Source organism: Aulostomus chinensis, chromosome 14 (genome assembly GCF_037954235.1).
Source record: "Aulostomus chinensis isolate RoL2024-O1b breed Wild chromosome 14, RoL_Achi_v1.0, whole genome shotgun sequence".
In the NCBI taxonomy this organism is placed as follows: Eukaryota; Metazoa; Chordata; class Actinopteri; order Syngnathiformes; family Aulostomidae; genus Aulostomus; species Aulostomus chinensis.
The window spans coordinates 4630371-4642721 of NC_141333.1; the positions used below are offsets into that span (position 1 = coordinate 4630371).

Here is a 12351-nt window from a genome sequence, read left to right on the forward strand (position 1 = left end):
AGAAAGAGCCAGCCATGTACGCTCATAGTTATGAGGTTAGTTTGGCTCGTTGTTGTTTTCTTTTTGGCACCAATCGGAGTGTTAGCGGACTGCTGAGCGAACAGCTGGATCGCACTGAGCTCCAGCGCCAGTACACTGACATTCCTTGGCAGTTTTGCTGTTGTTCGGTTGCAGTAGCTACTAGCTTGAAGCTAATACGTGACTGGCTCTTCCTGCACTCTGGAATCCCACAGGAGTAATGCTGGAGGGAGAAACAGCTAGCTGACCTCAGGACAGCTATTTTTAAAATACTTAAAAAGCAAAATACACTTGTCAGGTGAAGTATCACTTTCATGTTAGCAACTAGCTTCACCCTGCCAGTACACATCAGGCAGGACCTGCTGCTGGGTGACCTCCAGTTACGCGTCCTCATGGCTTTTGAGGCAGTGGTCACAGTGTTAGTCAAACAGCATTGGCAGTTCTCTGACCGCATTGATAAGGCAGTCATTCTCCTATCCTGGCATCAGACTATCTATCTATCTGCTAGCTTTGACCAGGAGGAATGATGTCAGCTGCAAACAGAAGAGTTCAGTGTTCAAACTTCAGCGCCGGCAGACACTTGCTGACATCCAGCAGCGTGCACGCATTCATGAATATCCACAAAATCAGTTTTTCACAAATTTATATGCAAGTTATCAGCCTCAAAAGTCATTCTTGGTATGAAACAGCTTTTATTCTGCCATTTTTTTTGGTGTGCATTTGATATAAATACCACAAACGTCTCTGTTCATGTAACAACATCTCCCAACATTTATCGAGAATACGGCTTCGCCTCACGATAGCGGGGAAGGTTTTTTTCTGACAAAGTCAAGTTGAAACTCCATTAATTTACCTTAAAATGTACAAAATCACTGTTTTTTTTTAATAATAAATGGCAACTTAATGAGGCAAGACAATAAGATGACACACTTTAGAACATCGTTTCATAAGTGAATGACTAAATGCGATTCAAATACAACACGGTTCTTGCTTTTGCATTTCCTGTTTTATAAATTGTTGGACAAATACCAATTATAGAATCTCAGTTTCCTGATCCATATGGTTGCTATACGAGTTACTCTGGAATTGATGAGAAAACTGAGAGAAAACAACAAGACTGTCAATATTTCGAGTCTGAAAAGCGTTCCATGTCCCAAAAGCCAGCTTCCATGCCTGGGGTTCAGACTGCCGAGGCCCCCGCCTTGGACTGCCACCCAGGCCACATTGCACCGGACCCCTCCGGTTCCTCCTGTGGGTGGTGGGTTCAACGGAGGACGTGCCTGTGTCACTTTTTCGGGCTACGCCCAGCCGGGCCCCACAAACCAAGGCCCGGCCACCAGGCGCTCACCGTCGAGCCCCTACCCCAAGCCTGGCTCCAGGGCGGGGCCCCGGTGCCCCTCCGGGCAGGGTACACAAAACAAACGGTGGCTTCTCCATGAGGGGTCTGTTGAACCGTTCTTTGTCTGGCCCTTCGCCTAGAACCAGTCTGCCTTGGGTGAGCCTACCAGGGGCAAAATGCCCACGACAGCATAGCTCCTAGGGTCACTAGGGCACTCAAACTCCTCCACCATGATAAGGTGACGGTTCCAGGAGGAGGGGGGGGGGGGGGGTCCTACCTCAGGTGGAGGAGTTTAAGTATCTCAGGGTCTTGTTCACGAGTGAGGGTAGGATGGAGCGGGAGATTGACAGGCGGATTGGGGCGGTGATGCGGGTGCTAAACTGGTCCGTTGTGGTGAAGAGGGAGCTTAGCCAGAAGGCGAGGCTCTTGATTTACCGGTCAATCTACGTTCCAACCCTCACCTATGGTCATGAGCTTTGGGTAATGACTGAAAGAACAAGATCGTGAATACAAGCGGCCGAAATGAGTTTCCTCCGCAGGGTGGCTGGGCTCTCCCTTAGATTTTATAGGGTGAGAAGCTCCGTCATTCGGGAGGTGCTCAGAGTAGAGCCGCTGCTCCTCCATGTCGAGAGGAGTCAGTTGAGGTGGTTTGGGCATCTGGTGAGGATGCCTCCTGGACGCCTCCCTCAGGAGGCATTCCCAACCGGGAGGAGGCCCCGAGGCAGACCCAGGACACGCTGGAGGGATTATATCTCTCGGCTGGCCTGGGAACGCCTCGGGATTCCCCCTGAAGAGCTGGTGGAAGTGGCTGGGGAGAGGGCAGTCTGGGCTTCCTTGCTGAGACTGCTGCCCCCGCGTCCCGGACCCACCGGATAAAGCAGAGGAGGAGGAGGAGGAGGAGTCTGAAAAGTGACCGACTTCTTAAACACTGCCATTAAACTTCTTTGATAGCAAAACAAAACAGGCACAAATAAGCCTAAAAAAAGCAGGTTTTCCAGTTAATTCATTATTTAATGTTCAGAATGTTGGTGCTCGGGTCTGCTGTCTGTGGAAGGGTCCAATGATGCAAAACCCCTGTAAAATGAACGACTGTATCATCTAACGTCACCACAGGCCATCTCTCAGCAGCCCCGTTCACGTCCTTTTAGTCTCACGCGGATGACTTTCAACACACAGGATTTATTATAAATAAACACCGGAATTTCACTCATGCAACCTCCTGGGTCTGAGTCGTTTTCACGTAACATTTCAAGACATTACGCCAAACATTTCCCCTCCAAAACCTCAGAGGGCTGGGAGTCCAGCAAAGGCGTTTATTTTCAGTCCAGTTGAGGTCGTTTCGCTTCAGTTTGATCCCGTTTAATGTGGTTTGCTTCACCTAGAAATGGCTCACACCCCTCACACAAGCTCCCACTCGTGTGTGTGTGTGTGCGTGTGTGATGTCATGTCAGCGCCCTTTGCCATCTCCTCTGCTTCTGCCGGTTTTGATGTCACACCAACAGCATCTACAGGAAGACAGAAAGCAGCGTTAGTGTGTGTGTTGTTGAGAGAGAGACACACACACACACAGACGAGACGCTGGTGTATGTAAATGAACCGACTCTTTCTTCCTCTCTCAGTACAATCATCCTCCTGTCTTGTGAAACCCTCTCACCGCCCGCAGCTCTGCTTTTCAGGAATAATGGATAAAAAAAAACATTCAGGTTGAAAACAAAACGCTTTCTTTCAAATGTTTTTATTGGTGCTTGAGACGACATCTCAGACGCATAATTAACTCTTAATTTAACCAGCGAAATCATAAAAATATCAAGACAGAGTGGCAAGAGAGGGATGAGGTGTGTGTGTGGGGGGGGAAGACATACGGGCAAGGGCACACACACACACACACATCCACACACTCCATTACTCACACACACACAAAATTCAATAATTTCTCTGCCACCGCCTGGAGGAAAAGTTCTGTAGAAGCCTCTATGGTGGAAAATCACCGTTTCCTTGTCATTTTACACAGCAGCCTCTACCACGCGCACGCGCACGCGCACACACACACACACACACACACACACACACACAGTCTGCATGCATTAACACAAGATCAGATTTTTTTTTAACTCTTTGTGGTGCAGATCTCACACTGTCATGGCTGTGTCGACCCGAGGACTCTGATTTCTCTACAACCGTGAAGAGAATCTCAAAGAGCTAATGTGATCCTGCGACAATGAAAGGGTTTGGCGCTGTAAGCTGTTCCCAGTGATGTCATCCTGTTCCCTGACCTGACTGACGATTTCGATTTGATACGAGGTTTATTTTCAGTTAAAATCCATCAAATATAATTAATGTAATTAACCCCCCGGACATCCAATCACCTCGTGCTGCGAGGCTTTCTCCCTCTGATGCGTACGAGGCCCCTCTGGGATCCGGTGTAAATCCATCCACATCGGTGCGACATGCACCTGGTTTGTGAGGTGAACTGAGGTTTACAGCGAGAACGCCAACGAAGGCGCCCCGTTTTTAGATGAGACGACACAGCAGGCAACCGTTCTAAAAACGTTTTCTACTGATTAATTACCTCTAAAAAGAGGTTGAAGTCACCGTCCGTGTTTGTGAGTTAGTTTGTAGGATTTCTGGGGGGGGGGGGGAGTGTCGTACCGGTTTGGTTAAAATGCAGTTGTAGTTGGGTGATATTACAAGGGGATGAGCGACTAACTTCTGGATCCAACTGCAGCGGCCATTAAACAAACAGAAGAGATCCATGGAGATCTATTTGCAGGAGAACAGACGAAATCTAAGGAATGAACACCGAGGATATTCGGATTACATTTGTGGAGGCCTTGTATTTTCATTAGAGAGATACATATTACATTATAGAGATACATATTAATAAATCATGGCACAGTAGTCACCAGTGTGCTTTTCATGTCATTAAAGGTGCAAAATCAAATGTGAAAAGTTCATTTTTTGTGGTTATAATAAGTGAAATATCAAGCTGGCTCATATATGTGTGATGATTTACTGCAGTTTCTTCAGTCTTCTAACAAATAGGTACTGTAATACTGGTACTACTGGCTGATGAGGAGCATCAGTGGTAAACACAGCAGCCTAGACTCAGAACCCCAGCGCTGAGTTGCCTCCTCTTGGTGACGTTCCACTCACGCTGGAACCGTTTCACAGGGTTCTGCAGTCATCGAGCTGCTGTTGAGCATCTTGACTCCCTCCATCGTGTGTTTAGCAAATTAAAGACCAGGGTTTTCTTTTTTTGCACGATTGTCTATTTTATCATTTTATTACAGCCAGCGTTCCTCTGATGGGCTCCCTTTATGGTTTATCAAATACAATTACTGCGTAAATTATTTCAGGAGACTCTGTTGCTGAGGACCATTAATATGTGTGTGTGAGCTCTGGTGTGTTTAAATAGCATTAAGTAATTGGAAAAAAACAGGAAAAGAGGCTGGAAAACCTAAATTGTCTTGGAGGAATTAACCCCCCCCCCCCCCCACACACACACACACACACTTCATGTACTTCACTCTCTCTCTAATTTGCTCCTCCAGAATAATACAGAACAATTTCATTTCTTACTGATACACACAACCTTCTTTCTCGAGAAAAGAAGGGGGACCCAGAGATGGGAAGCAACAGAGAAATGTTAATTCCATACCTTCCTCCTGCTAATGAAGTGGCGTCCAGGTCAGAGCCGCTAATTGAACAGCGGAGATTACAGCAGCCGTTGCTCCTCTCTGAAAGGAAGGTCGCGTTCATTAGTCGTTGCCATATAATATTAATTCTCTGCAGAAATATGTAGATGCTAATCTAAGCAAAGAGCCACCGCCACGATTTCAAAGCTACCAACATGTTCTGTGGTAGCAGTGACTCAAACTCGCCATTTAGAGGACTTCACATGTCTGGCGGCATCTTAAACTGGTAACTTGGTGGTGGGGCGCAGATGAGTCACAGCGCCATCTAGCGGGATTACATGGTTGCCTACACTCTGGTGTGCTAGCGAGACGATCCATCTCAGCTTTGGTCAGAAACACCTTAAGAACTGCTTTCGGTTCAGATCTTTTCCAATTTTCACACCAGTCCCTACAAGCCAAGTCCAAGTCACAGCGCCACCTGGTGGTTACAACGTCACCTGTGCGGCACCATCTGTTTAGCAACATGACGTATAGCTAGTGTGTGTTGTCAAGCGCCACCTGCAGTAGCCTTTAATAGCTTATTGGTTATTTATGAGCTCAAGTTGGCGTAGATGTGGCACGCCAGCACCCACGTGGGTTGGAGGCAACCAACGACTGTCACCTTCGCCAGTAACGCCTGCAACTTTTAGCCGTGTCACGCACAAATGAACCTGTCTGGAGCGCGAGCAGATGTCGTTCAGTCAGTGTTGAGTTCGGAAATCCCACTGGAACAAAAGATAAATCTCCCTGTCACTGACCTCCTCTGTACTGCGTGTGTACTGCGTGTGTACTGCGTGTGTACTGCGTGTGTACTGCGTGCTCCGGTGTCTTTGTGAACGTGACGTACCAGGAAAGAAAAATCAGAAAAGCGATTCATCATCTCGCAAAGGCACATGGTTAAATTTGAAAAAAGAAAAAGCCTTCATGTCCGTGGGTGTGGGCAGCGTGGAAACTGAAGACTTCGTCCATCTGTCATTGAAAACCAGCCTGCAACTGTTAACTTCACCCAAGCGGCTGTGAAAACATTGGCGTCTAAATCAGAACGAAGTACACGCAGTGAATCACAAGACGGGCTTGAATCCAAACTGTTGCGCATATTTTCACAGAATCACCGAGCATCATTAGATTCCTGAAATGAGCTTAAGTAACTCTTACGTAACGGGTTAGTTATGCTGATTCAGTGCTTCTTCTGAGTTTCTGCTTGTTTCCAAGAACTGAATCTGTAAATGTGATGTTTTGTCTTCTGCCCTTTTTCCTTCCTATCTTGGGGGCCAAGTGCACTTCATGTCATTCTGGCTCACAGAAAGATGTTGATGCTTTTCTTACATTCTGAATTTTTTGTGTTTTTCCCCCGCATGGCCAGAAGTGATTTTAGGGATGCGTGGTGGTTCTGGACCTGAGGATGGAACTGGACAGTGAACAAGCAGCCTCTGACCCGTTCAACTGGTTTCCTGACAGCACAAATAGAACCCAGTAGAAACCCAGCGTGTTTTTTACCGAGACAAACACACACAGCTCCTCTCTGCGTCTGTCACTTCTCTAACCCCGTTGAATCCCTCCTCTACCACCCCCGCCCGCCCCCACTTGGTTCCCTGTCCAGCTCAGTGGGACCCTCTCTCTCTCTTTCTCCCTGTCCCTGTCTCTTAACCTCTCTCGCCCCCTCCCTCAGGGCAGAAGTAAACCACGCCTTGAGGCCCTGCTCCCATTGTGAGCCCTCTGCTACTTCTGTTTGGGGCCTTTGTGTGCCACTAATCAGCCGTGGGGCCATGCTCAGCCCCGAATGTGTGTCTGCAAGAGTGTGTGTGTGTGTGTGTGTGTGTGTGTGTGTGTGTGTGTGTGTGTCCCTTGCCCTCATTACGTAGCCACACTGGGAGGCCAGCATGGGAAGTTTCTGCTGCACTATACACCTCCCTCCATCCCCCCTTCTCTCTTCCCCTCCCTCTAGCTGTCCATCACTCCCGTCTTCCCCCTCTTCTTATCTTGCCACCCCAAGATTTCACTGACTAGGATTATTTAATCATATTTAATTAAAAATACTGAAGCGTTCTTCCTCTGTAATTACATCAGCAGTTACTGATATTTGCTAAAACAGTGAGAAATTTCTTTGTGGGTTTTTATTGAAGCTTAACACTTGATCGTACCTACATTTTCACTGGTCACATGACTAACGAGATAAGAAATATGCACTTATTGTTGCTCCAATCACAAAGCTTTAATATCACGAGAAAATACATAAATCAACTGAAGGTCATAATCCAAATGCGTATACTGAAGGTGAGACTTTATCATCAGTTTTAGGGTAAAAATTGCACACTCTAATTTGTTGAAAGTTTAATCATCAATCTTGACCTTTGACCTTTGGGTTTTACAGCCCCAGAAGTCACATTTAAAAATGGTTTTATTGTGTCGTGACAGCTGACGATCAGCGGGTCCTACTTTGGTCCTGTCTTATGTCACGATGTGACAAATATTTCCGAAACGCCACGATCAAGCCAGAGATTTCTCCCTTGACACTTATCAACCTCCATCTGGAAGACAGGAGGTGGAAGGAAATAACGCCGATGAAAACGCTGTTTACCGTGGAAGCATCTCAACCGTCAACTACAACCCTTCAAAAGCGAAGGATGACCTCTTTCATCTTTTCAATAAATTCACTTCAAACAGAGTTCGTATACATTTTCACTAATAAAGTTCCTTGAAAGTTCGTGACCTTACGGTCTCTAAAACATCTCTCTACACATGAAGAATAAAGTACATCCGAATCAAACGAGATTTTTCTCAGAGGATCAAAACGGAGCCACGTACACTTTAATATTCAGGTATTTGTGAAACAGATTTCCACAGTTTTTCCAACATTTCTACTCTACTAAAAAAAACTTTTCCAGACTTGGAATTTGTGAATTCCGTGACTTTTCCAGGTTTTTTCATGACCGTATGAACCCTGTTGCAAACATGGTGAACTGTCCGTTGCTCTTTATTGCTCGCTCCATCACCCGCTGGGTCCCCCACCCTTCTGTCCCCTCCCACTCCCCCTCCAGTTCACCTCCCTCTCATCTGTCCAGGCCTTCTTTTCACTCTCTTCACCCCTGGCACTTCCTCCTCCCTCCCTCTCATATCAATGATGTATCACCTGTCCGTGTGTGTGTGTGTGTGTGTGTGTGTGTGTGTGTGTGTGTGTGTGTGTCCGTCTTGCTGCCCGGTGGGGTTTTAGCCACTGGAGCTCTTTGACTTGTGGATAAGCGTTGTCTGTTCATCGCTCATCTAAACACACTCTGATCTCAAATTTCAGTGTGGGACTCGGGACATCTTTTGCTCTCTCTCTCTCTCTCTCTCTCTCTCGCTCACTCACACACACATACACACACATACAAGCCCGCAACACTCGACAGTTGCATTACAGTTGCAGGGTTTCTATTCAAATCAATCAATAATGTGATTGATAAGATATTCAGCATTTACTATCAGAAGTGCCTTTGACCTGAGGTGGAACAGCGACCTGCTCTGAAGTCCAGCAGGACACCCTGACATCTCTGGCGGCGACAGAACCAAGCAATGAAACCTGAACCTGAAGGATGAGGGACATGTAAGATCCGGACCACCACAGGCAGGCGCTCCTCCAGGTGCTTCTCCAGATACCACAGTGATTCACCTGTTGTATCAAGCTTCATCTCTCCCTGGATCATAAAACAGAAATACTCTCACCGCTTCACTTGCAAGCAGACATCTAGAAACTACAACTATGAAGGACTCCAGTGTTTACAGCAGACGAGCTGCTCTGCGCTTAAAATAGCAGTTGAAGCTTTTAAGCATGCAGAAAACTGATGATAATTAGGGGCGCACTTACAAAAAAAAAACCCCAAACAGGTTTATTCTTATGTTTGATCAATACATGCTGAAAATAAGAGCGTGTGATTTCAGTTCGATACCCTGGATACACAGAACAAGAGCACTAGTAAGTGTACTGAAGCGTATTTGCTGTGTGCTGAAGACGCCTTCAATTTAATTATGAGAACAAGATATACTTTGACAAACTCCGATAAAATATTCTGCTCTTAATGTGCAAAAACTTTGTTTATGTATTATATGAGATGTCGTTATTGACGCTGTTGAGAGCAGTGAACATTGGCTTCATAATGATTGGGTATCTTCATGCGATAGACTGGCTGTACACTGTTAATTTCAGCAAAGTAAAACTTGATCTAAAGGGCTTGAAATCCTTTTATAATATAAGAACTCAATTTTCAGCGGAGAGGAGAAATAACGGCGCAGCTGTGATGCGAACACACACACGTGTACCAGCGTCCTTCCCGCCACCGGCATCACGTGTTGAACACGTCCCATTAACACAGAATAAAGGCGTATAAGAAGGTCAACAGTACGACCAACAATAATTAATCATACAGAGCTTGGAGATCTCGTGTGTTTACAGACCAGGACAAACCCATTTCATTATATCTTAAGAGCCTTGTGTACAGAGCTCATCCTCTCAGAGATGGTAATCGAGCGCTGGGTCGGAGGACGGCTAATTAGCCCAGCAGGACTGCCTGCTAGTCTTGTGTTCGTTCTTGTGTTTTGATGGTCTCAAAACTCAGATACTGTGTATATCTTGACTGATGTGCCACTGCAGTGCATCATCCATTGATTCACTGTTTGATTACCGGCTCTGAAAAGCTCCCGCGGCTCATTCGGAACAGTACGCGTCGGACATGAGTTGCTGCTAGCGGGTTGCGTCTCGTAACTGAAGCGTCTGAAAGACGATGGGCCGAGTCAAAGGTCATCAGCGACGAGTCACACGGACCATCAGGTCGGTGAATGATGCCAGACGATGTTGCTCGCACGACCCGTTTCCAGTTTCTCTTATTAACTGAGTATTTGTTCGTTTTGGAGGCGGCTGAAACGAGCCGCAAGCACAACGCTGACATTATATTACATGTTTGACTATACAGTGAAGGCTCGTCATTATTGTGTGTGCGTGTGCGTGTGCGTGTGTGTGTGTGAATTGTGAAAACATTGCACAAGGGGTTGCTTGTGTTGGATTCTAAACTTGTTGAAAGTGGTATTTCTCTGTTTGATGTGACGTCTTTGGCCTCACGCGACGGATTTTTAGATGAGACGAGACATTGAAGAGATGAAAAAGCTGTTCAAGTGTGTAATCAAGTGTATATAAGGCTGGTTTTATACTCCAAAATGGACGAGGACACGGACAGTTCAGGACCCCGCTGACATGTCCTACTGTATACGTCCAGAGTTGGCCAAGAGTCCATGTCCTCCATACGTGCAGCAGATCCCAGGAGGGCTCTACTGAGGGTCGTTTTAAATGTCTCGGATTCCTCGAATGGCAAATTACAAGTTTTGGGTTTAGTCACTTTAAATGGCATCCAGCCTGCTGGCCGCCTATCTGTGGCCCCTGAACTATTATTCCTCCACTCTGTGTTCTGGTTGGGTCAGCACGTCAAGGCAGGGAGGCCATCTTGAGGGAGGTTTCCCGAATGGCTGGTCGGCCAGAGGGTCTTTTGTTGTTGTTGTTGTTGTGTTTTTGTCACCCCAAACGCCACGTTTCTATTCCACCCTGCCCTCGCGGCCGCAGCACACACAGACAGGTACACGATAATAAATTTTTTAACTTTACCTTTCATTTCTGGGGCATTAAAAAAAAAAAAATTCGAACAGTTTCTTAAACTGAAAGGGAGATTTGGTCTACGTTGGTTTGGAATTCCTGAGATTTTTGATTCACCGTAGGACAGAAATGCATTTTTCCTTCTTCCTTGAGGTTCTTTGTGTTTCTACTTAAAAAGAAAAAAATCCCTTCTGACACATTTGTTTAGGATTCATGACCGGGGTCGTGAAGTGTTTTATTCAACCATTTATTTTAATTAAGGTCAAAATTGTACAGTATTATTAAAGTATTGTCACACGTGTCCCGACCGACCTCAATAAATGGACCTCTGACTCATTGAAAAAAAATCTTTGTGGCGCTAAGTTTTGTTTCTGAGGACCCCTGGGTTAAATCCTTCTGTGGGCTACAGTTTTAAAAAGCTGTTTTATGAACTGAGACAGTCACAAACAATCATTTTGTCGTTGTGAAGGTTGAGACCTTGCTTCTTGTCAAGCTACTGTTTAGAAGACACGTCTTCAGGTTTCCAGAGGTGCGATATCACCAGACTGCATCCTCTCAATTCCATGCATTTGTAACGTTGAGTAAGAAGACTTTTTTTCCTGAGAAAGGAAAACCTCTGCTACGCGATAGATAATCTAGTCACACCTCGCCAGCACAGGGAATGTTGCTAACAACGGAAGGAGAGATTGTCTTTGCTAGTCTATAGAATTTCTTTCAGTTGGGTAATTGTTATTATTCCTGCTGTCCAGAGACGAAGACAAATTTTTCCAGGATGACGCTGGCAGCAGCTGATCGTCACATGACTTATGTCAGCGCTGCACATTTACGTTTTTGCCAAAAAAGGGATTAAAAAAAAACCCCAACAACAACAAGTGCATCAAAACAGGACAAGTGAGCGGAGATGTTGGAGGAGCGAAGTGCGAAGAAAGAAGCTTCTCTCCACGACACTCCGAACTTGTAATGGAGGTTTGATTAGCAAGCATGTAATGTACTTTACCCCCACAGCTGGAGCCAGAGGAGGAGGAGGAGTGTGAAAAGAGGCGAGGGATGGAGGGAGAGGTACCAGGAAGGAGGAGTATACATCGGCTGCCCTCTCAGCAGGTCTCCTCATCTCCCCTCCTCTGTATTCCTCCACTTCTTCAGTCAGGACACAAGTTGTCCCCCCCCCACACACACACACACCTAAAACCTAACATCACCTCCTCAGCCTGCACGCACACACTCAAGCCTGATGCCATCTCCCCGCCGCCACCCCCTCCCCTCCTATAGCTGCACCATGCTGTGTAAGCGGTGGGTGTGGGTGGTGTAGGATGGGGTTGGAGGTCAGAAGCAGGAAGAGATTTTTTTTTTCTCTTTTCTTCCCGCCCCCATTAACAAGCTGCGTGTCTGCATGCAGGAAGTTGTTTGTGCACAGACACAATGCAAGTTTATTTGAATCCAGCAGGGCAAAGTCGACTGTGTTGTCACTCTGCTGGTTTTAGGGTTAAAGGCTACAGAAAATGTTGAGGTGGCATCCATCAGTGTGTCAGTTCCACTGGAGGTGAAACTAAGAGGAGTCTGAAAGACAAAAGCCATTGAAGATCAACTCCAGAAATGAATAAGTCACTAAATATGATCCCGGCTGCTGTAAATATATCTCTTAAATCCATTTTTTTTTACTTCTACTTCCAAACAAAGCTGTTAAATAGTTAATAAAAGTGAAA

At 46.1% G+C, this 12351-nt stretch overlaps 1 protein-coding gene across 6 annotated transcripts in view; it reads right to left on the reverse strand.

Moving 5' to 3' along the window:
• Positions 1-720: 720 nt before the first annotated feature.
• LOC147249499 (uncharacterized) overlaps positions 721-12351 on the reverse strand; it is a 157256-nt gene continuing 145625 nt past the window's right edge. For all 6 annotated transcript variants that reach the window (XR_015119385.1, XR_015119384.1, XR_015119386.1 and 3 more), the window contains 2 exons: positions 5016-5094; positions 721-2862 (listed from right to left, as the gene is read on the reverse strand). The gene's annotated coding sequence lies outside the window, so the exon portion shown is untranslated. The remainder of the gene's footprint in view (positions 2863-5015; positions 5095-12351) is intronic.